This window comes from Atractosteus spatula, chromosome 20, assembly GCF_055471065.1.
Source record: "Atractosteus spatula isolate fAtrSpa1 chromosome 20, fAtrSpa1.hap1, whole genome shotgun sequence".
NCBI classification, from domain to species: Eukaryota; Metazoa; Chordata; class Actinopteri; order Semionotiformes; family Lepisosteidae; genus Atractosteus; species Atractosteus spatula.
This window is the reverse complement of record NC_142725.1, coordinates 16,769,734-16,794,012: the sequence shown is the minus strand read 5'-3', so window position 1 is coordinate 16,794,012 and position 24,279 is coordinate 16,769,734. Positions and strand designations below refer to the sequence as shown.

At 42.1% G+C, this 24,279-nt stretch overlaps 1 long non-coding RNA gene across 1 annotated transcript in view; it reads left to right on the top strand.

Annotated features, from left to right (window-relative positions):
• The window catches only part of LOC148817661 (uncharacterized), a 36,471-nt gene extending 13,616 nt beyond the window's left edge, over positions 1-22,855 (top strand). Inside the window, exon 3 of the long non-coding RNA XR_016094589.1 lies at positions 20,962-22,855. This is a non-coding gene — a long non-coding RNA (uncharacterized LOC148817661). The remainder of the gene's footprint in view (positions 1-20,961) is intronic.
• The last annotated feature ends 1,424 nt before the right edge of the window (positions 22,856-24,279 follow it).

Genomic DNA, 24,279 nt, shown 5'->3' with positions numbered 1-24,279 from the left:
CAGAGGCTGGGAACACAGCTACCGTTTCAGTTGGCAAGGCACAAATCAGCTAGAGATGAGACGCCAAGTGTGTTGAAGTTCAGATAATGCCTCTGCAGGTTTATCAGATGCTGGTTCTTTCACTGGCCTGCCTGTGCAAACCTTGTGCCAGCTTTGTCTGCGGTCATGCAGGGAGCTCTGTGATGCACAGAACATGAACGCTGCAGGGTGCATTGGAATGGAATTACACCGGGCACTGGTGTGAGATTTGAAATGGGTGAGCGCGGTCCCAGTTTTCAGCTTGGCATTGAAACACTCTGCCATATTCACTGGTGTCTCACGTCCTGCCCATGCTCCCAGATGAGCCTGTGATGTTTCCACTTTGCTGGGGGGCAGAAAGAAAAACTTTTTTTGGTTTTCTTTGAAACCCAGGGCAGTGTGCTCAGCGCTTGCACGCACTTCTGTGGTTTATTTTCAAGGGCAAACGCGGCCGACGGCCTTGCTGTTGTTTTGAAGCCCGCCCGTGGACTCTGATTGTTACTTGTGCCGGTGCTGATTTTAATTAAGGACATAAACCTGTCTGCCAGACGTCCCTTTACAAATCTCGTCCCGGAAAAATGAATCAGCGCCCGCTCTGCGGTGGGTTAGGGTTCTTTAGAGCCCTTTGTTCATCCTGTGATGAATGTCATGACAGTAACCTGACACAAAAGCAGCAGGTCGGTTCAGCTGGGTGCATTATAATGAGCTCTGTGTGAGATAACTGACAGCAGGGGAGGCATAACCACTAACTGGACCCTGTCGTGATTCTCTGGGTCTGCAAGAATCCCGGACTTTTACTTTTCAGTCAAACTCATGTTAGTGAACAACAGCACTCAAACTCCATCCTCCACAACCAGGCCCGGCGTGCCTGGCAAAACACACTCTCAGAAATCAATACATCCCCACCTTCCAAGAAGGGGCACTTGTTTCCTGTTAATGCTGTTCTAATGTGCAGTCATGTCAGATCTTGGAATATAACGCTGCACTGGTCCTCCAGGGCCCGGATTGCCCTCTCTAACACTGCCCCCTCAGTGCATTACAGTGTTATTTTTAGAGTGAGAGACAGCCGAGGAAGGAGCGTGACACCATCGATTCAGGACCGGAGCCCCGTTACGCTGAGCACTTCCAAGAAGAGGAAGCCCGCGCTCTCATCTGTAATGATAAGCTAATGCTATGGATAATGCCTGCGATGTGTTTGTGTAATTCATGGGGACAGGATCAAGTTTGCAGCAACAGGGAGAGAAACAGTGTAAAAAATACAGTGATACTGTAAATAATAAAAGCAGAGTCTACAAAATGTTTTCTGTTCTCTGTGTTACTTCTCTCATTGTTGGAGCTGAATCTGGACCAAAAGGTTAAATACTAAGCATTTTGTTTTACATGTTCCAGGACCTGTGCAGGTTTTATGAGTGTTTGCAGATGTGCTTGAGCTCTTTGCCTCTGTCGCAGCAATATGGCTGAGCTATAGAGAGCAAAGTGAGCCTACAGGAGTCCAGCACATGTTCGAATGGCAGGACGCTTCATCTCTTGAGTGAGGCATTGTCATCCGGGGATGACACATGCTTGTGGTTAGGATCATATCCACTTGGTCCATGGGTTCTAAGAAATATAATTCTCTATAAGATGTAGTGTTGGGAATCCAGCTGTCTTTTGTCTTTTGTCTGTCCTTGGGCAAAACAACATAGATCAATTGTGTCCAGTGTGCAGTTTTAATGAAAGGTTTTTGCTGTTGAATCTGTCATTAAACCTAACAGACCTAATTTTACATATATTGATTGATAAATTGGTTGGTTTCTGTCATGGTTGGATAGGGAGCTATCTCAGGCACACCTACAGTGAGAGGTAAAAGTATTTGCCCCCTTTTTGTTGAATTGTGTTGAATTGCAAATGATACTGTATATGCACTCACCCTCTGACACCTACTGTAAATACTCTGTGAAACCTGTCAAAGGGCTTTACTGTTCTCAAACTGAGTCCAATGATATTTTTATATTGAACAGGCAATAGTACAGTATATAAAAAGCACCCTTTTTTCAGTGACAATTTCCAAGACAAACATACAGTATAGTGGTGTCGAACAGCAGCGAATTACTGTAACACAGAAAGTGCCCTTTCAGCCCAGCTGGAGGGATTAATCTTGCTCAGAGCTGCTGAGTCAGTGGGGATGTGCGTGAGAGCTGAGCTGCTATCCTCAGCCTCTGTTGGCCTGTCCAGTGTGTTCAGCCCAGTGCCCTGTGGCTCTGTATGTGACCCGCACCTGTCACAAGGGGCATCGCTCTTGCCAGGGATACACCCAGGTGTAGAAACTGGGGTAATTGTTTGGTGCAGCAACAGAGCTGAAGTGTTGATTCTAATATATGACACAAACCCGGACAGCTGGTCTCTCTTTTTCAGACCTGCCATGCAGGAAGATATATTAAGTCATTATTGCTGCTGTCTTCTGTCTCTGGCTTATCTTATAATTGTAGTAATGGGAGGAAAGCCAGGCCATAAAAGGGCAATCATTAACAGAATCTGTTTACAATGCCTGCTCTCTGGCTCCTGTAATTATATTGCACAATATTTCTGTTGTATGACATCTTGTCCAATAATAACCTTTCTTTAAACTCACTTGACAGGTCACCATATTGTATGTTATTTTACACCCTGAACGAGACACAAGGACAATTTAGTAAGACACCAGTGTAACCGATCTAACTTTTTAAAATCCCATATTTTCCCAAAGCAAAAATAGAAAATGCAGGAGTGTTAGCATGACAGTGAAATTTAAAAGGCAGTGACCTATGCAGGTTTGATTATACAAATGGTAGGCTGCTCAGCTCAGAAAATTGACCATTATTATTGTTCTACAAACCAGAACAGGGAATACAGAAACAGCTGGTCTGCTGTACAGGAAAAAGCCACATTCAGTGTGACTGAGATTCAGCCTTTACAAGGAAGCTGATTTTGGGTGGACAGACTAATATCTGACGCCTCCGTCTCCTGGGCTTTCAACAGTCACCCCCATTTCATATGCTCTTGGCCCCAATTTAGCCTGAGAATTTTTAAAGGATAACTTTTATTTAGTTTCATTTTCACCTTTTGGAATAAAGCAAAGTCTTTTTCCTCGGGAGAATGATTCCCATTTCCCTGATCAGATTGGGAAAAAACTGTCTCCCACCTCACGCAGCACATTTCCACAGACAGCAGGCACACACTATTTTAATGGCTGCCTTTTACAAACTTCAATGCCTCTCACTAATGAGAATTCATCCCTGATGAGACCTGCATTTTATTTACAATCCTTTCCCTCTAAGGAATTTCTGTGTTGCCATCTCCATCTTATAATTTTTAGGATTTTGTATATTTTTTCCTTGTGTGCGACGCCCTGTATATATTGGTAAACAGCGTAGTCCCAGCAACATTAGTCATTGACAAACCACACAAATTTGGTTATGAAGTGTGGAACCGCTCTGAATCCTGGAGTCACACCAATAAACAAAAATAAGCATGCAGATTATTCTCCTTTCCGAGCAACATGCATAGGGTAGTGTGTAAAATATTTATGGAATCTCAGGGGGCTCATAAGATGCATTATAATAGTTTGTTTAGAAGCATATAAACTACCACGTTATGGCAATCTTCACATTTTAGCCATTTTGGTCTAGTCTATCAGTTCATCCCTGACAGAGCTGTACTTCTTCAAAAAGCAGTCTTTGATAAACGATGAATGATGTTACAACATACAGGTGAGAAATGATAGGAGCCCTTTCAGCCCATCTGGCTGATCAGTTAGTTGATCAGTTTTATTGATGAGTAAGAATTAACTAAGAGTCTGTTAGATTTGATCGGTAATTGCAATGCACGAGCTTCTATAACACCTCATATTGAATGAATGTTTTTTCAAGATTCTCTTTCAAGATTGCAAAATTCCGATCAATGTGAATTAAAGGAGCTAACTGACAAGCTTGGTGTCATCCCTGCGAATCTAAACTGTATTAATAATGGCACGTAAATTACAATATATGCAGTATATTGATTTTTTTTTATTGTATTTAAGGTGTTTTCACAGCAGTGTTTAGAAACCATTCTTTTTATAGACTGTAGTGTTGTGACTAGACAAAGAGGTAATTAGTAGTGAATATCCTCTCTTGCGTCAGAGGAACAATATTACATAATACTCTGTAGACGTATCTGTGTATGGAGAAAAATACCACTGTATTTGTCTAGTCTCAGATGAGTTATATTTTGTTACTATCCTTATAGTTCGTGAAGGTGCTGGATGTGGAAAAAAATGGATAGCTCCTTCATTTTGGCTCTGTACAGTTAGTTTGTGGTCGCATTTACCCAGAGAACTGCAGCCCTTATCCAAGAGACACACTGCAAGGTTGTGGCCAGGTCTAAAAACAGATGCACCAAAACAAGGTCCTCCTGAGCTTCCCTTTGAAAGTGAAGCTGCCTGTGGAGGTCTGCATGCAGAACCATTACTATCAATAAACACAGTCTAGGTGGTCAAGCCATAGTGAAACAAACCAAGATATTTTTAAAGCGATCTTTGGGCCAAAACCCAAATTTGAATACTTTAGCACGTCCACACCACTGCATTTCAGAAACGGAATTAAAATATTTACAGTGTGTTTATAAATATTCCAAATGAGACACCGGTTCCAATATATAGAAAGGAGAACAAAATTCTTCTTTTCGTAATGAAATGTTAGAGGCAACACTTGTGTAAGACGTATTGTTTCCTGTGTTAGAAAAGAACAGTGAGGCAGTTTGGAGGTCACACACTTTGCAGAAGCACAAATGATTTCAGTTTGGCTGTTAACATATTTGAGCTTCATCTGAAACACAAGCGCAGTGATTTTCATTCATCAGAATGTCTGCACTTATGTTTTTCAAGGCACTGGGATCCAAAGAAGACTGCAGAAATTGAGTGTCTGCACCAAAAAAAGTATAGGAAATGATGACTTCATTAAAAAACATAATAATCAGTCTTTCACAGTGTTTCGCTGTCGAGTTGATCAGTTCCAAGAGACTAAACTGCTGTCTCCACTTGTTTCTTCTTTAAGACTCAGCTCTTCTTTAAGAGCTCCCCCATTCTGTTATCTGGCGCTTTGCTGGCTCCACTATGTCTTGCAGGAGAGCTAATGCCAATTGGAGGAGCAGCACATCTCTCACTGACATCACAGCAAGCCTGCACATGCTCAGTAGGTCACAGAAGTCACTACTTTCCAGTTACTTGCCAGGGCACCTCGGGCCTATCAGGTGAACAGCGCCACATGGGGAAGTCAGCACGTGACCTGAACCAGGCTCACCCTAGCGATATCTGGAACATAGAGCTCAACCCTATGACCATTCTTTTCTCTTAATTATGCCAACAAACCGACAAAAGGACAGTTGCAATTGTGACAGCTCCACTGCATATCAGATGAGACAAAGAAGTGAGAAACTGCTTCACCAATTGAATCTAAGGGAAACTTTATGGGGAGGTAGATTGAGCAAACTCAGAGGGACGGTCTGCCAACATACAGGAGTTACAACACATTTGCGTTTACAAAGTCTGATAGGATTCATCATGAGCAAAACATCAGGACTTTGATTTATCGAAGGGCTAACACCTCCGACAGCAAAAGTTCTGGGTCACCACCCAAGGAGGGAGGGAGGGATTGGTTTGTCAGCTGTGGTCGAAGGAAAGAGCTCCACCTACTGGTTCAGCAGCTGCGTGGTTTAATAATAATAATAATAATAATAATTGCTTATACAGTACTTATATAGCACTTTTCTGGACACTCCACTCAAAGCGCTTTACAGGTAATGGGGACTCCCCTCCACCACCACCAATGTGCAGCCCCACCTGGATGATGCGACAGCAGCCATAGTGCGCCAGAACACTCCCCACACATCAGCTATCAGTGGGGAGGAGAGCAGAGTAATGAAGCCAATCAAAGATGGGGATTATTAGGAGGCCATGATTGGTAAGGGCCAATGGGAACTTTGGCCAGGACGCCGGGGTTACACCCCTACTCTTTTCGAGAAACGCCCTGGGATTTTTAATGACCACAGGAGAGTCAGGACCTCAGTTTTACATCTCATCCGAAGGGTTTTACAGCCCACCCACACAGACCGCAGGGTGGGCACCCCCTGCTGGCCCCACTAACACCTCTTCCAGCAGCAACCTTAGTTTTTCCCAGGAGGTCTCCCATCCAGGTACTGACCAGGCTCACACCTGCTGAGCTTCAGTGGGTTGCCAGTTACTGGTACTGATCTGACTCAGGCCGGCTTAATGTGCGAGACCTGATGAGATCAACATGGCCAGATGATCATGCCACTTTTGTCCCACATGCAGAATGAAATGAGTACAGACAACACAAATACCCAAGCTGACAGTCTGAAAACCCAGTGTCCCACACTTAATGAAAAGTGAAAGCTGTCCTTGTCCAGACTTTCTGATGAAGGGAAGTCCGTTCATTTCAGAGTACTTCTCCTCAAGCAAACAGTTGAGCTTGTGCATTGAAGAGCAGCTCAACAGAAGTGGAGTTTGCTGTTTGACTGTTTAATATTAATGTCTGGTGCTGACAGGACAGCTGATCACTTGCTTATGAGAGCACAGGAAATCCAATATTTACCGTCTTAAACTGCCAAATTGTGCAGCAGTTAAGCGTAGTAAAATAAACACAGTCCTGTGCCGTGTATCATATTGGTTTTAATTGAAATATCTTGTTCCATCCTCAGCGTCAATCAAGGAATTTGTTTTACTGCAGTTAACAGCAAAGGGGGAGCAATTTTATTTTTAAAAATAGGATTCTTCAGATTTTACAAAACCTGGATACTGGATTTTCTTGCTTACGGCAGATACTGTACATTTTTAAGATTGTTAGTCATGTCAAACAGTACACATTGCACAAAAATGCTCTCTTTCTGGTTCCTCAGTGGAACATTTTTGTAGGGCTTCAGGGAGCAGAAGAAAGAAAAACTCTTGAAACCTGTGGCTGCCAGAAATGCAAATGTTTTTAAACTGCAAAGAGAGTTATTTTCAAAAATCAAATTCTATGGTCATTTTCAATCCTTGTTGCAAATGTCCCTCAACAAAAGAAGGGAGATTTTCATCTGGTTTCACCAAGAATTCCCAATGGTTAATGAGTTTAGTACAGTATGTTTGTCTCATATGAACAAATGGCACTTCCAGCGCAGTTCCAGGTCACCTTACTGGGGGGACTGGTTAGGCATTTCTGGTCCTCACCTCCAGCGACCCTAACAACAACCAAGAGTGCAGCTCTAGAAAACAACACACAGCACACAAACACTTCCCTTCTAGTCACAGTTCTAAGAGAAGTCACCTCTGAAAAGGCAGAAGTGGAAAATAAGTATTCCTTTGCAATAAAGCTCTTGATAACAAGTGCTGTGAATTAAGTGCATACAGTATGTGCTAAAGGGGCTTTATGGGTGCAAATTGAATTGGCTTTGCTTGATGACCACATCTGGTGTTCAGGATTGACAGCCCCAGAAGTACAGTTTTGGAAACTGAACTACACAGTAAAGGAAACAATAATTAAAGTTTTCCAACAAATGTGTCGGCCATCTGACAAATGGTTACAGATGTATATGCACCTCATTTGCATTAACCCTTGCCTAGTCCTTCCAAATACATGTTTTTCTAGCTACAGCAATACACCAAAAGGATCCCTCACGTTTGTCAGTGTAGTTTGTGAAAGACGTTTTGTTTGAGTGAGTAAGCAGCTTTTTTTTCCTACTTCCTTCGTAGCGTTAAATTCAATTTCCCTCAATGCACTTATTTAAATTGTTCCTTGACAGATGACAGCCTTAACATGATTTTCCTTTCCAAATTCAACTGCAGACGGAAAGGAAGTGGCCCCAGAGCCACAATACTGCACTTAAAGAACTAACAGACCTTGCATGTGGGATTAAGGAAAGAGTTTCCTCTTCTATTGTGCTGCTCTATAAAAGAAATAAGACACATAGAGTAGTAGTTCATCCCTGGGGAGAAATTAAAAACAGACAAGAGCCAAAGTTCAGTCACCATGCCAGAATTTTACTTGGGCTAAAATGAATAGATGTTAATTAGCAAAACCATAAATGAAGGTCACAGGCAATCGAGGGTAATCATGAAAGCTAGGCTATGTCCTTGTTTTGGCACAGTTCACAGAAATCCAGATTTATTGTACATTAAATTTTCATTTTATTGCTAGAATAAAATCTACAGACGCATACTGGTGAAGAACGACTGCAGAGGTGTAATTCCGTTTAGTCTTTCAATTCCCATCTAGAATAGCTACTATTTCTACAGTAGAGATTTCAGCATGCGTTGCAGGTTATTTCTGACTAAGATCCCCTATGGCTGGTTCACCTGTAGTAATAACATCATCTGTTCTGCCCACTCTTGGCACTGTTACCAGCCTTGTCCCTGAGTGGACCTGAGAATTAAGTTCCTAATCTGCAAAAACAAGAAGTTGCATAGTACATATACAGTACGTCACACAACAGCTGTTCCTGGAAACCTGAAGGAGAACTTTGTTAGAAGAAAGTTCTGTACAGTAAGATCATTTTGTCTTTAACATTTAAGCACTTAAATGCAAATTTCCTTAACTGAAGGAGCAAAGGGAATGTTTGTTGTCAAGTAAGGAATTTGGCCTACTTTTTACTCCTTAAAGAGCCTTCCATTGTTTGCTCTGTTCCTGCTCGGGCAGTAGCATGTTAAGGGCTGCTGGCTACATCATGCATAGTCCGTCTCAGGGCTCTCATGCCCACGGTGATGCACCTGGGTAAAAACAGCAGAACACACAGTCCACATGTCAGAAGGTACAGAGGTGTGATTCAACGTGATAAATCCATAAAGCACTGGACAGCTGTGCAGTAAGCTTCATAAGGTACAACCAAATGGACAGCAGAGAGATTCACCCAGCTTGTGTGTTTGTGGTTCTGTCCAGTTATTTATGTGACTGATGCTTTTATCTAATTTAGGTGAGGTAATTTTCCAAACAGTACAACAGCACTGTCTCACCGGGGGATTGAACCCACAGCCGTCCAGGTGCACATCCACAACTCTAACTACTGCTCCACACTGCCTGCTGCATCTAGCTTTCTCTGTTTTAACAAGGTTACCCTAATCTCCCATATGCACAGTTGGCCTTTTCTTCTGGGGCTGGCTAGCGACAAATAGGTTTGTGCTTTGCAATGAATATCTATTTGACTTGTGTGTCTTGGCACACGTTTTTTCTACTCCTGCTGCTTACAGCACCAAAGTCCTTGTGTGAAGCCAAAGACCCAACCAATCCACTTCTGAATCTCTCAGTTTCCATGCTGGGACAGCTTGGTCCCCTGCGACTGAAACCATACCACTAGCTGTGCAATTTGACACCCACACGTTACTCCAGTCTCAGAAAAAAAAGCCAAATGTCTTTTTTTGTCTTAAGCTTAGGCAGTAATTTTAATCGCAAGATGCAGGATGTGCTTAAAATCTGCAAAGACGGCTCCTTGATAATCATGTAATTACATTTGGAGCTAATGAATAAACAGGCATCAGGCTGATGCTGATAAGCACATTCAACATTTGTTAAATTTTCTGGGGAGAACAGCAGAGTGTTATTTGGACTATGCAAAGATATATTATTAAAGCAATGTATCTTTAAGTGCAAAAAGAGGGAACATACAGTATACAGTACAGTACTAAGAGAGCTGCAGTATGTGGTAACCAATCAATCAATAAGACTCATGGCTTTCTTTCTAAGAATAGAAATGGTGGGTAAAGCCGATGAGTCATTGCTATATCAATTCCAGATGAACAGAAACCACACCCTGTTTTAAAGCAAACAGTGGAACAGATTGACCGACATCACTGGCCTTCCAATATGAACAACTGGCAAGTGTGAAGACAAGCCCCTGGTATTTTTTTATTATTGTTGTTAAGGGAGGAATAAACCATTTTCACTTTCAGGTTTGATTTTCTAGGACATGATGCAGCCCTTCCTGCTCACTAGTCATTGTAATAACTAATGCAAGTACAGGTTGCGCAGCAGACATTTCACTGCCAAATTGTGACTGTCTTGTAATATAAATTGGAGGTTTTACAGGTTACTGTGATACATTTTACTTTTATTGTGGTTTGAAATGCACTCATCAATGCTAATTCTTTCTAACCCTCAAATATAAAAATAGCGCTGCAGTCCCCCTTTAAGAGCTCAGTTGATACGAAAAACAAGGGACACCTTGGGGAAAATGGTCCTATACTATGGAATATATGGGAATTTATCTTCCTTTGAATTTACAGTTTTTTTATTTGAATTGCAAATTAAAGGTGCATTTGCCTCATGGGTTTTCCCCTCGGCTCTAATAGGTCGGATTGAGTACGGACGGATAAAGACAGATGCCCCTGTCATCATTCTGCACCTCTCTTCTTAGTGCCTGGTGCTTTAATGGAAATGAACTGGGCCTCAGAGTGCCTCAGAAAGACCTGGCACACCAGAAGGGCCCTGTGTCAACAGAGCTAAATTCTTTCCAGTAATGGTGACGAACTGGAGTACGCAGACAATTTCATGTTGGAGCCTTGTATCCATGTAGGACCTCATCTGTCTTTATTCAGTCGTGCATTGTTCTCTGCAGTAGGCAGAATTACCTTACTGGAGGCAATCTGCAAAAGCAATCAAAATTCTAATGCGGTGCCACCTTTGAATTCCGTTGATGTTGCTCGGTCGTTCTTCCCAGTCTCAAGGATAAATTATGTTATTATAGAAAGGTCGCCCACTGCTAAGCTCATTCAAGGGATTGAGGCAGTGGGAGGTGTGTGAATTCCTTTTTGAATTGAATTGAGAGAGAGGAACTGGCTAAAATACTCCTGCGTCACTAGGGAATGCACAACACTTGGAGGATGGAGGATATTTTGTATTAAGTATAAGACATAATCCCCTTTGGGCCAAAAAAATTAATTCTGTCCACATCCAATTAAGCCACATCTAATTAAGCCCTGCTGGCACTAGGAGAAATGTGTAGACAATCCTTGTGAGCTTTTGAGTTCAAATAAATATGGGACTCGCTCTCTGAGGCAGGCTGCTGTCGTCCAGAGGAGTGAATCGGACAACAAGCTCCGTTTTTCACAAATGTAAGGTTCATAAAAAGTTAACTTCTTTTGGGAACAAAAGGATATTGAAAACTAGTTCAGACCTGAATGAGAGGAGTATTGTTCACAATACTCACACAAGCCATCTGTATCTCTAGGATGGCCAATGCTAAAAGTTTACTATTAGTGGTGATCAAATATATAATAAAGTTTATTAACTTGATTTAATATTGCACCCAATGACTCTATTGATTGGTGTATTTTATTGACAGCACATGCAATCAGCATGCTATCCAGAACTCTGACTAATATATTAAAAGAATAATAGTGTCTCCGGCGTCTTTGCTGTTTTAGGTGAAGGTGTGCTGGCTCTCAGGAAAGATAATCCGAAACCTGAACTCCATAGGAATCTCAGTCTCAGACGGTCTCAGACTCAGCCGGTCAGGACGCCATTGTGAAGCCGATGCTGTCGGGTCTCTCCTGGACCGCTGGTAGGCGGGCTTTCGGGCGTCCCTCTCCCAATCCTGAGCCAGGAATAGCGGGATCGCCAGGCTTAAATATTGGCAGACTAAACAGAGGGCAGGTGCACGTAATAAAGTAAAATCCGAAAGGGTTGGAGCCCCCTTAAGAGGAGGGATGATGATCGTGACACCTGCACTTGCAACAAGTCGTAGGAGAGCAGCTGTGCTGTCTGAATTCAAGACATACAAGAAACAAGCAACAGTACAGATTGCTAAAGACCTTAAGAAATGTTGCTTCGAATTTGGTAGCGTTGGCAAAGCAACCTTACTAATATGCAAGAAGAAGCAGTTGACATTGAGCTTTTAAATGCATTTTAATTGCGCTGTGATGAGGTCAGTATTTGTTTTACTCTCACTGTACGTTGTATAGCTCAGATACAGTTTTTAATTATCCTTTTATTTTTTTTCCTTGGCTTCACATCATGCAATGAAAAAGGCCTGGTGATGCCTGAGCTGTAAATTTTAATGAAAAACTGAACGCTCTCATCTCACTTTAATGAGTCCCTCCTTGGTGCTCTCTCAGCAGGGCTAAAAACACTGCAAGTGAAAAAAAAGTGTCTGTGAAACTAATTACCACAGTGAAGCACACACTTTGAGATCCCACACAATGTTTTTATACAGCTGATAGTAATGATGCTCGAGGCAACTGCAACTCTACAGCTCTTCTCTAATGAGCAGTGACTGAGCCATGGGGCCATCTGGACGTTTAGCTCAGGGGCTGTAAGTCATGTTTTTGCACGATGCAGTCTTTGACATGCTGTCTATGCGCTTGCTCGTACCAAAAGTGCACAAGCACAGATTTCAAACCACAAACCCGACCCGCTCAGCTGCGCAATCGTGACCATAACCACCAGCAGGCTCTGTGTTCGCCTGCTGGAGGGGAAAAAATCATACATTATAAGACATTATAACTGTCTCTAAACAAGCAACGTTATCAATGTTGTTATAAACAGTTACTGTATAATAAGTCTATTGCCCCTAACCTTAGAGTGAGGGTTAGGTGTGTGGTTCAGTATTAGAGTTTTGTTACTAACATGCAGTGCAATTAAACTAAAGCTGAGGTTAGTTATCATCACATTTCACATTTCACATTATCAGAGTTATTATATCACTCAATTAATACTTATGTTTTATTGCTACAATATATGTTCTCTAAATGACATTTTGTCTTATTTTACTGCAAAGCAGATGATCCATCCATTTAAGGAGTAATACAAACTAAAGAAATTTACAATGGTGATGATTATGATGATTGTCAAGATGAAGTGGATGCTTCTTATTTTTTACAACCCCTAAATTAAAGTGTTACCTAAAAATAAAACAAGGCACGTTTGTTGTCACTCAGCAAAAGAGTGGGATTCTTCAAGAAAAAGGCTTTCAATTAGGAAATCTGTGAGCTATTGAAGGTTACAGTCTTTATCCAGTCAAAAGGTAATATCAGTAAACAGACATGTCGGGTACAGACATTTCGTTGCTTAGAATAACATTTTTCTGTTTCAATGTAATCAAGTTTAGACCAAAGTTATTTTTTTACAGATGAAGAAATTCTTAGGTTTTGGCAAAAGAATACATGGTCACAACAAATGTCCTAAAAAAGCATTTTAATGAAATTCAGGTTTGTGGAGGAAGAGTCTGACATATCTATACCTGTATCCAGTTGGTACATTTCCCATAAAAAACACATTCTGAGAAAAATAAGGGCACAGGGGCAATGCTGCTGGAGTTCTGTCTTACAGAGACTGGGGGAAAGAGGACTTTTAAATGGAAAGCTCTGTTTAAGAACATAACATAGCTTTGAAACACAGGCATAAAAATTACAGGCGTTTCCTCCGAGTAATTAATGACTGGATTATGGCTGAGTGACTCCCAGGTGCTTGAGTATTTTGGGCGTATTCTACACTCATTAAAATATTTTCCTTGAATATGTTAGCCATCTTAAAGATGCTTAATTTGCAAACGAGTGAGAACATTTGTTTTCAAGCCCTGTTCTTTCTGAGCTAAGCAGGGGCAGGGTGGAAGCCTTCTTCGTGTGCAGCACGCTGGAAAATAATCAGCCAAGGGCTGAAGGAGAAAGTGATCAAGCCGAGATGTGCGTCGAACCTCCCTCTGTGAAATGTTTAATAGGCCGTACAGTAAACATCTTAATTCAATCTCCCAGCTTGGCATGAAGGAAAGGAAGCTGTGATTAGAGTTACAGCTATCCCTAATAACAGCTAAAGAACTATTTGGAGAGATGTTGCTAGGGAGAAAGTCAGGCCTGAGACATTTACCAGGGTATTGATGGAGCAGAGTACAGCCCATGCTGTCACAGGCTTGTGGGGTTAGTCTGAGCTCCTCTTCCTCAAACCCACCAGGTTCTGAACCTGGGCTATGGATGCCCTAAAACCCAATTGCATTAACACAGATGTTTTAAAAGCTTAGATTAGGAGTCCCTTTAGAACACCTCTGTATTTATACTGTATGTGTAGCTAAAGGCCGAAAGCCGAAACTACAGTTCGGTTTGTGAAAAAGAAGGCTATTGACTCAAAACTGTTTCGACAGAGTGACACTTTTGGATTGCGTCTGCGACCCGTGGTGAACTGTGTTTCTTAATAAGCAGCTGCAACATTCAGTTCGAGGAATAGAAGAGGGAGCTGGCAGATCTGGACAAAGAGACAAGCTGTGCTCTGAGCTTTTAAAGAAAACCGTCTTGTTTGCTTATCTTTCATCTCCTGGGTCCGTTAATTTCACAATCTCCCACCGCACTCTCTCCTTCGGAGAGGCAGGGTTAGGTGGTTGACAGGTCTGACCACAATCTGTATTAAGGCATCAGAACCCAGGCCCTGAGTGCTGTGCATGTTGCAGAAGAAGAACTGATATGTCAGACATGGGACTAAATTGAGCTGGAAAGTGAGCACTTTCCAGTCAAAAATGGCAGGAGCTGGTCTGAGTTCATTACAGGGTGGGACGATGGAAGGCCAGACTTTAAATACCATTTTAGAACACTTTAAAAATACAGTGGGAACTAAGAACACACACACTCGTGGACACACAGCTGAGTTTGCTGGATGTACTGTATGTCCAAAAGCTATGCCCATTGCCACGGTCAGGCAAATTCTCAAAATTGCATTAGTCAGTAAATATATGGATGAGATTACGAGATCTAGGTTCAGCATTATCAGATCCTGTAATGCGAACAGCATTTTCAAGAATTACTGTAGGTACATCTTGAGCAGACAGTAAAGTCTCTGCAGTCTAAGTGAAGTTTGAAAACAGCTGAGCAAGTGAAGAATGACTTCAATAGAGCAGCAAGAAAGCAATTTAGTCACTTAGCCATATAAATGAATACAGGAGTACAGAGATGGATGGTAAGTAGTTTCTTTAATGCTGTAGGATAAGTTCATTTTAGAAGGCAATAAGGAAATACTAGAGTTGACAGCTGTACTCCAATTCACACATGATCCCACATTTTGCTATAACTGTTTTCTTGTATGAAGAGTATTTTGCTTTTACATTTTAATCTATCTGAATTCTCCAGAGCATATGTAATGTGTGTAAGTACACCTCTATTCCAGATATGATATATACAGAGTACATACTACATATATAGCATGATACATCACTCTCAGCCTTTCCCAGCTCTGCATTAAGGGTACCAGAAGGTTTTAATTCAGTTTACAATTTGTTTCTGTAAAGGTAATCCAAGAGCCAGACAACCTCTGTGCATAGAAAGAAATGTTGTTTCTGGCAAACTTTCCTCTTTTTCCAGACTCTTAAAAAAAAACACTTGTGGTGAAGTAGGCATTCCAGAGCATTCTCTTCTGCCGGTGTTTGTTGTCAAAACGAAGTTCAGAGCAAAAAATTAACACTTAACTGACCACTGGTGTCCTGGGAAGAGTCCTGAGTTTGAGTCACCTTTGCGGTCTTCAGTCTGTGTTTCTGTTTCATTGTTACTTTATCACAGCTAGAACATATCTGATAGGATACCTGCTCCCTGCTTGGTTTTCCCTTCTGGAAAAGATGTGCACCATTTCATTCAACACAAACGGACAACCTGCTGACCACAGGGAAGTTTGTGCAATACTGAGAGCTGACAGGTGCTTTCGAAGACGTGATGTCCAGCCTGCCTGCAGCTATTTCTGTTAAAGAGAACCTGGGAGAGTATTAGCTAAAGACGTTGTTCCCTCCTGTGGAGAAGGATGGTGGTATGTGCAGATATCGGGGTGAAGAAAGAGGAAATATCCAAAGAATGAGTCACCAATCAACAACAGGTCACCGACAGAAGCTGTGAATGGTTTCTAACGTAGTTGAGAGTAATGTCAGTTTCCTACTGATGTGATGAATAGTGCTGGGGAAATAGTTCTCTGAGTCAACCGTAAAATCTAGGCCATTTCAAGCCAGCGAATTGCGCAACGTCTCTTTATCTGCAGAGTGTCTTTATTACAGCTTCCAATCTGGTCATCTCTGCTGAACACTCTCCCTGGATGAGCCTCCTGAGACACCAGACTCTGTATCGAGATGTGCATGTTGCTGCAGGAAAAAAGAAAGTCAGTCACTTATTACTTACTAGGTAACGTGTGAGAGTCTGGAAAGTGTTGTTTTAGTTCCCTGGCTGTGAAAGAAAGAATTGCATGTGCTTTCAGCTGACTGTTTGTCCCTGTGATCTCCTCCTGCTTCCAGCCCACGATTCATAGTGGAGTCCAGTCCTGCCACCTTCGGCTAGCCAGCACTTTCCAAAGTGATTCATCAGAATACGTGACACGTCACACAAGGCCTTATGGCTTCAGTGAGACACTGTTTCCCATGGCAATGAAGCATTAGGTGTCTTGTACCAATTGCTGGAACAGGTTAGCTTTTACGTCAAGATTTCATGTAAATCTTAAAGTGATCATTTTCAGTGAAAAAAGAGACAGAAAAAGCTTATGCTGCATGCTCCTTTGCGCTGTACGTGTAATTCTTCAATCCCATCTTTCTGCAGCCCTGTTGTCAACCTTATGTGTAATTACCCACAGATTCAACACTACAATGGTGAAAATGGGAGAGACTCTATAATGTGTGATAGGAAGAAAGATATAGCAGACAAACTTGAACAAAAAAAGTTATTTAATTGTTATTTTTATTTTCTATATGCCCCCCTCTGTATTTTGTCTTTCTGTTTCTTTGAAAAGGGAATATTATGAGTCTCAACATCACTGCAATAGAGTATAAAAAATCAGAGAGAAGGACATGACTTGTCCAAACTCAAGCCAAGCTAGAGATCAAGCAGTTCACCAAGACCCTCCAGCCAAGCCTCTGCAGCATCACATGACTGGTGTCCCATATGCCCCCAGCGTCCGAAGCCTCTCTCCGGATTGGGGGAAGGATCCGCTGGGAGCCCAGGTATCTGCAACACGATGCCACTGTAAGGGCTCCTCTGCTGTGGTTTTTCGTGATGTGATGAATTGTTCTGTAAGTCAACGTGAAAAAAACCAGGCTGGTGATAGTTCCATCGGTGTCCTTGACAAATGAGGGCGTAGGGAGCTATCACTCACTTCCAGCACAGCAGGCTCTTGGCCAGCCCGGCCGCCTCAATAATCTTCCACAGCTGAGGGGATTCAGAAAACAAGACGCAACCACATCTCCCGCAGAAAAACGGAGGCTGACACATTCTTTTACATGGGGGGGGTGGGCTTTGTAACACCGTATACTTAAAAGCACGTAGAGGAAAAATGTGCCCACAAAGCAGCAGTGGAACAGTACAGTGAGTGACTGCAGTGCAAGAATAATTTTTTACAAGTAAATTAGTTGGCAAATAAGAGGGTGGTCATTAAGCCCATCTAGTAGCTAATAGATCCCAGAATCTCATCCAGCTCTTTTTTGAGAGAAGCCAAGTTATTAGCTTCAACAACATGACATGACCTTGTTCCAGATTCCCACCACCCTCTGTGTAAAGATATGGCTCCTGTTCTCTGTTCCTAAAGTGATTGCACTTACAGGAGGCCACTGACACTACACACAGAAGCACTTTTATAGCACGTCTCACCCATTTGTCTGGAGACTGTCAAACAGCCGTACAGCAGTTTCAGTAGTCGGGAAGAAATCTCCTTATTCACATCTTCTGTCAGGTGTAAAACGTGTTTTAAACTACAGAGTATTCAATCAGTAACAGTTTAAATTCAGGTGCTATTCACAGCACCTTAATAAATAGTTGTAAATAGTTGAATGGAATTGGACTTGTGTTTTTTAAGTTTCTGTTCATCTGACCTTTTTGTGGATATAAAAATACAGTTAAGAACAAATCCATACCATATTTCAACACCTTCCCAAAACTCCATCCCCAAATCCTCTTTGCTGGCAGGTACCCACCTACAGTATGAGTTCCCACCAGCAGGACCCCTAGAGTAAGATGGGACAGTGCTAGATTGATACTGTGCACTCCAGGTCCAGTCCCTCCCAGCACCATGAATCTGAGCAACAGAGAGCCACCTTAAATCATTTTCAGACACTTCAGGGTCCAGCGATGGCAGAGGAGGGAATCTGGGAGTTCCCAACACCTCGCCTGTGGACAAACCCGCCCACCAGATCCCTCACCCCTGCTGTGAGAGCCCAGGGCTGAAGTCATCATTGAACTCTTCCGAAATGTGTAGAAAGGTGCCTACAGCTCCCACAAGCACAGGCTTTATGCTACTGACAACTGGACACGCCTCATAGGACAATGTCTGTGAGGGGTCAAGAAACTGTAAGTGGATCGTTGAACGATTAGGGTTTTCGGAAGCCAAAGTTATGTCATCCCAAACAGTATTCCAGGAAATTGCTTCATCTGTTACATTCAGATCCCTATTCCAAATATTAATGTAACAGGGCTCAGTGGCACTAAGCCTGTTACAGGAACAGCTGCCAAAGGTTTGCATGAAGACTCTAACAGAAAAACATAAACAGAAGAGGCCAATGCCTTTATTTTGTTGTTGATATTCTGCAGATTTTGCATTGGGTGAGTAGACAACCTCACCGCTCAGGGGGCACCATAGGCCTGCATTGCAGAACAGCAGTGGACATCACTAAGAACATGTCTTCTAAACAGAAAATGTTTCATGAAACAGAATCAGGGTAAATGCAAGAGGGTCAGGTGTCACAGGATGAAGTAACAGAAAAAGAAATGCAAACCTCCAAGATCTGGGATCAAGATCTCAAGAATGACCATAGCACAACAAACGAAACTGCACTGATACTGTCCTGTGCAGCTAAATCACCCTCCACAAGGGAATCTGGCACACGCAACAAGCTCTTATCTTAGTCCTCGGAAACTAAATGTGCTATTCCAGCGTCAGAGTCACTCAGCGTCTCTCCCCAGACAGAAGAGAACTCCCCTATGCCAAAGGGCCAGGCCTCCACAGCAGGCCCAAGGTTCCAAGGATTGATGTCTCTTTCTGTAACAGGCTCATCATCAAAGAAGCGCTGTTAAGGCATCCCCTATTTCCCTACTTTTAATATTATTGTGCTACGTAACATTTGGTGATGTAGCAAAACAACTGTAATCTGCCTTCCTCTCATCCACTGCATTAGCAGGCAGGAGTGTATCTGCATGTGATCATCCTTAAGAACTGCCAGGTTTTTAAAATCATAGTCCACATCGGTCATTAAATCAAATCTATTTCAATGGTACATGCAGCTGCTTTGAAAAGGGGAGAAAAATCCCCACTAGGGCATTCTTTGCTAAATACCGTTTGGCTTATTTTTTTTAGTAAATAATGTAAGCTTAACAAACTGTTTCGCACATTTGTATGTTTTCTTTACCAACACGGCAAGTCTTCCGAACGGTACCCAGATGAGTATTTCACAGCAGAGCTGGTGCAGGTCGGCGTGAAAGAGGCTCAGAACATCTGGAGTGTGTGTGTGTATCTGGCTATCCCTAAGCAACCTTCCAGCAAAGCCTGTTAAATCTTCATTTTAACATCCTGTCGGGAGTTTGTCACATAATACATTGTTACAGAAATTAATCATATCTGGCTTAGGGGGATAGTTTTTTTCTCCAAATGACTGGAAAATGTAAGTTGAATAGTACATAAATTTCTTATAGGGATAACCTGGTATCTTTCCTTCTTGGTTTTCCATTCCATTCTTGACATAGTTTTTATTTTATTTTACACATTCTTCTCCTGTTCTGCGCAGGAGTATATAGTGCAGTTTCTAATTTGTTACACAGAGCTATTTCCAACACCGTTCAACATTTCACCAAAAGAGGCATAAATAAATGTAGCTCTCTGCTGTAGTTCCTTTATTCTGTCATAATTACACACACAATATAAAATGTACATCTGACACAGTTTATTAGAAATTGATGGTAGATGTGTGTTTCCTGGAACAACTTTAAAACATGCAAAGTTTAATTGGAAAATACAACATTCCATATTTGAACAAGTGAAACTGTTTTGAAATTCATTTCTACTGTTCGTCCTCTTCTGACCTTAAATGTATTTCTTTTTGTTGTTTTTACTTATTATTTCTTTAGAGTTTATTTCACTATGTACTGCAAATTAATTGAGAACAAAATTATCTTTTTCAATAACTTTATTGGTCATATACAATTTCTTGTATTAGGAATTTGTCTTTTCACATACCTCAGCTTGCTCTCCATGAGACACACAGACAGGGAGAGAAGCTTGGGGTGAGAGCACAGGGTCAGCCATTTATACGGCACCCCTGAAGCAGTTGGGGTTAAGGGCCTTGCTCAGGGGCCCACTGGAGTAGGATTCCTCTACTGACCGCAGAATACAAACCAACAACCTTCCAGCTACAGGCACAGATCCTTAGCCAGAGCACTACTGCACCACCAAATTAGGAAGCTTGGTCCTTGACATTGGGCCAAAAAACACAATTTAACAAAATCAGGAAAGGAAACAAAAGCACAATTTATATGCGCATTAACAAGATAGTTTATTTGGTTCCGTTGTATTAAAAAAATCCTGCATAAAAATATAATCAGATTTAATGGGACTGATTGTTGTTGATGCTCTGTAGAAAACAATTCAATATATCGGTATGGTGAATACCAACTATCAGATATGTTTTGACCGAATGAGCTTTAATTTGCTGGGAATAAAGTTAATTTCCCTATCACGTTGTGTCAAAGTAGATAATAATTATTGTAATACAAATCTTATTTATAAGCATTTTTATGATGCAAAAGGTTTTGTACCTTAGAAATACAGAAAAATCACGCCATACGGTAACGACACTGTGGTCAGGAGCTATAGGAGTATTGGTGCCTATCTTCCAGATGCACAGTGCAGTGTTACAGTGACTTTCCATCACTGAAAAAATGTACTGGAAACGTATGCCTTGCCAAACTGCTCTCTTCATCTCCACTGCCTGCGTTGTCTACATTTTGGTCACTATTTTGTCTCTTTTCAGACAGCTCCTGGGCTTGGCAGCACTCCTGAAATATCCGTCTGTGGGTCCACAGCCAAGGCAGAGCCATGACTCTGACAGGCATGCTCACCATGGCGTGACTCACATTCCACACATGGCTTGGTACCGTTTTAATCCCGGGCCCTTCTGCCCCACTTAAATCGCTTTTGTTTCTGTTCCATGCTGTTGTTCAATTACTCCGAGTTTTGTTGCGTTTGAGTCTATGTTGTGATATTTCGCCTTTTTGCTCAGCTTAGTGCCCTATCTTGTCCAGTGTGGGCATGTTGGATGAAAAGATGAATGTCTGAACTTGCTCCCATGCCCTTTGGGTATTGAGAGGAGGCGAATGTTTCACTTCCTGCCCTACACCTGACCCTCCTATTTTCCACACTCCTCTCCCCTCTCCTTATCCCCCAAGTGAAGTGAGCATTGTGCATCTTTTATCTCCATCTCTGCATCAGCCACTGAGTTCTGTCCTTCTTGAGAAGAGCCAGAGCTGATGTACCAGGGCACTCTGTATGTCACGATCGTCATCTCTCCTCTTAAGGGGGCTCTGACCCTTCCGTATTTTTATTTTATTACATGCACCTGCCCCCTGTTTAGTCTGACACTATTTCAGCCTGGCGCTCCCGCTATTCCTGACTCAGCATTGAGAGATGGACGCCCGGAAGCCCGCCTACCAGCGGGTCCAGGAGAGATCCGACGGCATCGGCTTCACATCGGGGTCCTGACCGTCTGAGTCCAGGGCTTGGAGTGCCTGGCCTCGTTACCTTGTTTTTACTCCTTGTTCCTGTTCCAGATCCCGTTCTGGATTTTAACTTTGTCTCGGTTGGATCCCCCGGTTCCTGGACTCTGGACTGCGCCCCGGCTTCCCCCTTTGGACTGTCTGGATTTGTCTGCCTGCGCCACGCCCCCCTGTCTGTCAACCCGTCCTGTCAACCTTCCCCTGATGTCCTTTTCCACTTACTTCCAGATTATACCGTCTGCATAGGGTCCTGCCCTACGCTTCGCGGGAGCCTGGACCAGCTCCTGTTACACTGTATGCATAAAGAGTAGGTTGCCCGTGGCTGTGTAAAGAAGATTGCATCTTTAAGGTAAGTGTGGAGGTAATGAGAGCACCCTTAAAGAATTCCACCAGCTCTGACACTCCTATAGCCTGGGTCATGACCAGGATCTGGCTCTATCAAGCAGGAAGTCAAGGATTTGACACACAGCCATTCTTTTCCCCTTCGGACTGGAGGTTTCTGAATAACTTCCCCAGTTCACTTCCCGGCAGGCAGCTTCGAGAATCACAATCTGGTTTTCCCAAACAAAATATATCATCATGTATTTATTTCTAAAGAAGCAACTATGCAAGCTCCACATAATGCATATCATGGGATCAGCAATGAGAAATGAAAATACTACTGACATGTGTTCAAGTTATAAATGTAGATCCTCAAAACATCCCCCTCAAAAAGGGTTAAGTAGTAACCCTTGTAATGGGTTAAGTGATTCCTTGCACATATTTTCCAAAGAATTAAGCAAAATAAATAGAAAGCGTTTTTATTTCCCTCCTGCAAACTGTTCTCTTTTATCTCTGCCCATTTGAAGGAGATGTGGTGCTTACAGGGGCTTAAATCTTTACTTAAAAGCAATTGTCCGTCTTATGGCTTATGCAGAAGGATCCCATCTACTGCTTAAAGCAATTCTTGGTTTTTGTCTGTGAAGCCGACTTGAAACACAGGTCACATGTTCCACAGAAATCTTCTTTATCGCTGTGAAACATGTATTTCTCATTTTACCACGGTTTGTAGGCCTAAAGAAATTCCACCTGGGGTAAAAATTTATACAGAATAGTGCAGAATTTTATATGTGAAAACCACTACTGCCTCAGCAATGCATTCTGACCAAAAAACTTTTTTCCAATATTTTAACATACAGCTTCACCCATGATTTTTCATTTTCTTCTCTCGTCTGGGATAAATAAAATAAAACACCCAATTTTTTCCAGATGTTTGATCGGACAGTGAAAGAACCACTGCCGATTAAATATATAGAGAACAAGCCTGGGCGGAAAAAATAACACTAAGATGAGATCAGATAGACTCACTGCAAAGGCCATTCACTGAAACCACCCCCAGCTGAATAGCTTGCCATGCAATGAAATACTGACATTCTGATGGAAAATATCACCTGCCCAACCTTCAGTTTAAATGAATAGATTTTTATTCACTAATTCCTTATTTACTTCCTTTTTGCTTAGAAAGAAGCTCTTACTTTGAACTTCGGGAGGGCAGCTTTCACTCCATTGTGAAACTTTAACTTCCAACATTAAAAAGTACAGCTAGTTTGTTGTCACCTCGCTACGCAGTTGAATTTCTTTTCTTGCATCGCTGTCTGCATCCACCAAGGAGGAAAACGAGGGGAACAGATCAGTTTTAAAACCAGTTCTATCCAGTTTGTGCTTTGCATTGCTGTCATGTAATTACAGAGGCCCACAATAGCCTATACATTTCTCTTTAAGCGCAGCATGTATACAGTAGGTGCACGAGTGCCAAGTAAAACTTCATGGTTTCAAATATATGTGCTTGTGTATAGTTTGAATCTATGGACTTCCACACTAATTGCATTGTAGATTCATGCTGTCACATAATAATTATCTCATAAAATAAGGTGTGGTGTGCAAAATGCACTTTTTTTAGTTCTGGTGCACTCACTACTTCATTTTGACAAAAAAATGAGTAATGTTTACATACAGTTTTGAGCAGAGAATTACAGATGGCTAGGATTCAACTTTACTTGAAAAGCATTTGCAATCCAATATGGTATGCTCACAAAACGAATTTTTGATTTCTCATTCTAAACAGCCCTGTTCACTCACACCGCACGTAGTAAAGTGGTGTGGAGTGAATGGTGCAGACTGGGAACTGAATCTCATGCAGATTAGAGAGGTGCTACACCTGTTTCTAGTCTTTAAAGGTTAGGCACATGTTAATAAGGAGCACGGCTCTACTTTGCTTGCAGCCCCTCCTTTCCACTCCAATGTAAATCTGTCCATCCATTCATTTTCCGATTGCTTTATCCAATAAAGGCTCATCCTATCCCAGCAAGCACTGGGCACGAGGTGGGATGCACCCTGGATGGGACACCAGTCTATCTCAGTGTTGAACCTTTGTTCCAGGTAACGCCTTAATTGCTTAATTGCTAATCAACAGGATCGATATAAAAATTAATATGGTGGTTGCGTTAACGTATTGGAGTAAGTGGAGCTAACTGCAAGGAGCTCGGGTTGAGTAGGGTGTGTTATCTGAACTCCTGCTGAAGCAGCCAGACTGTCTT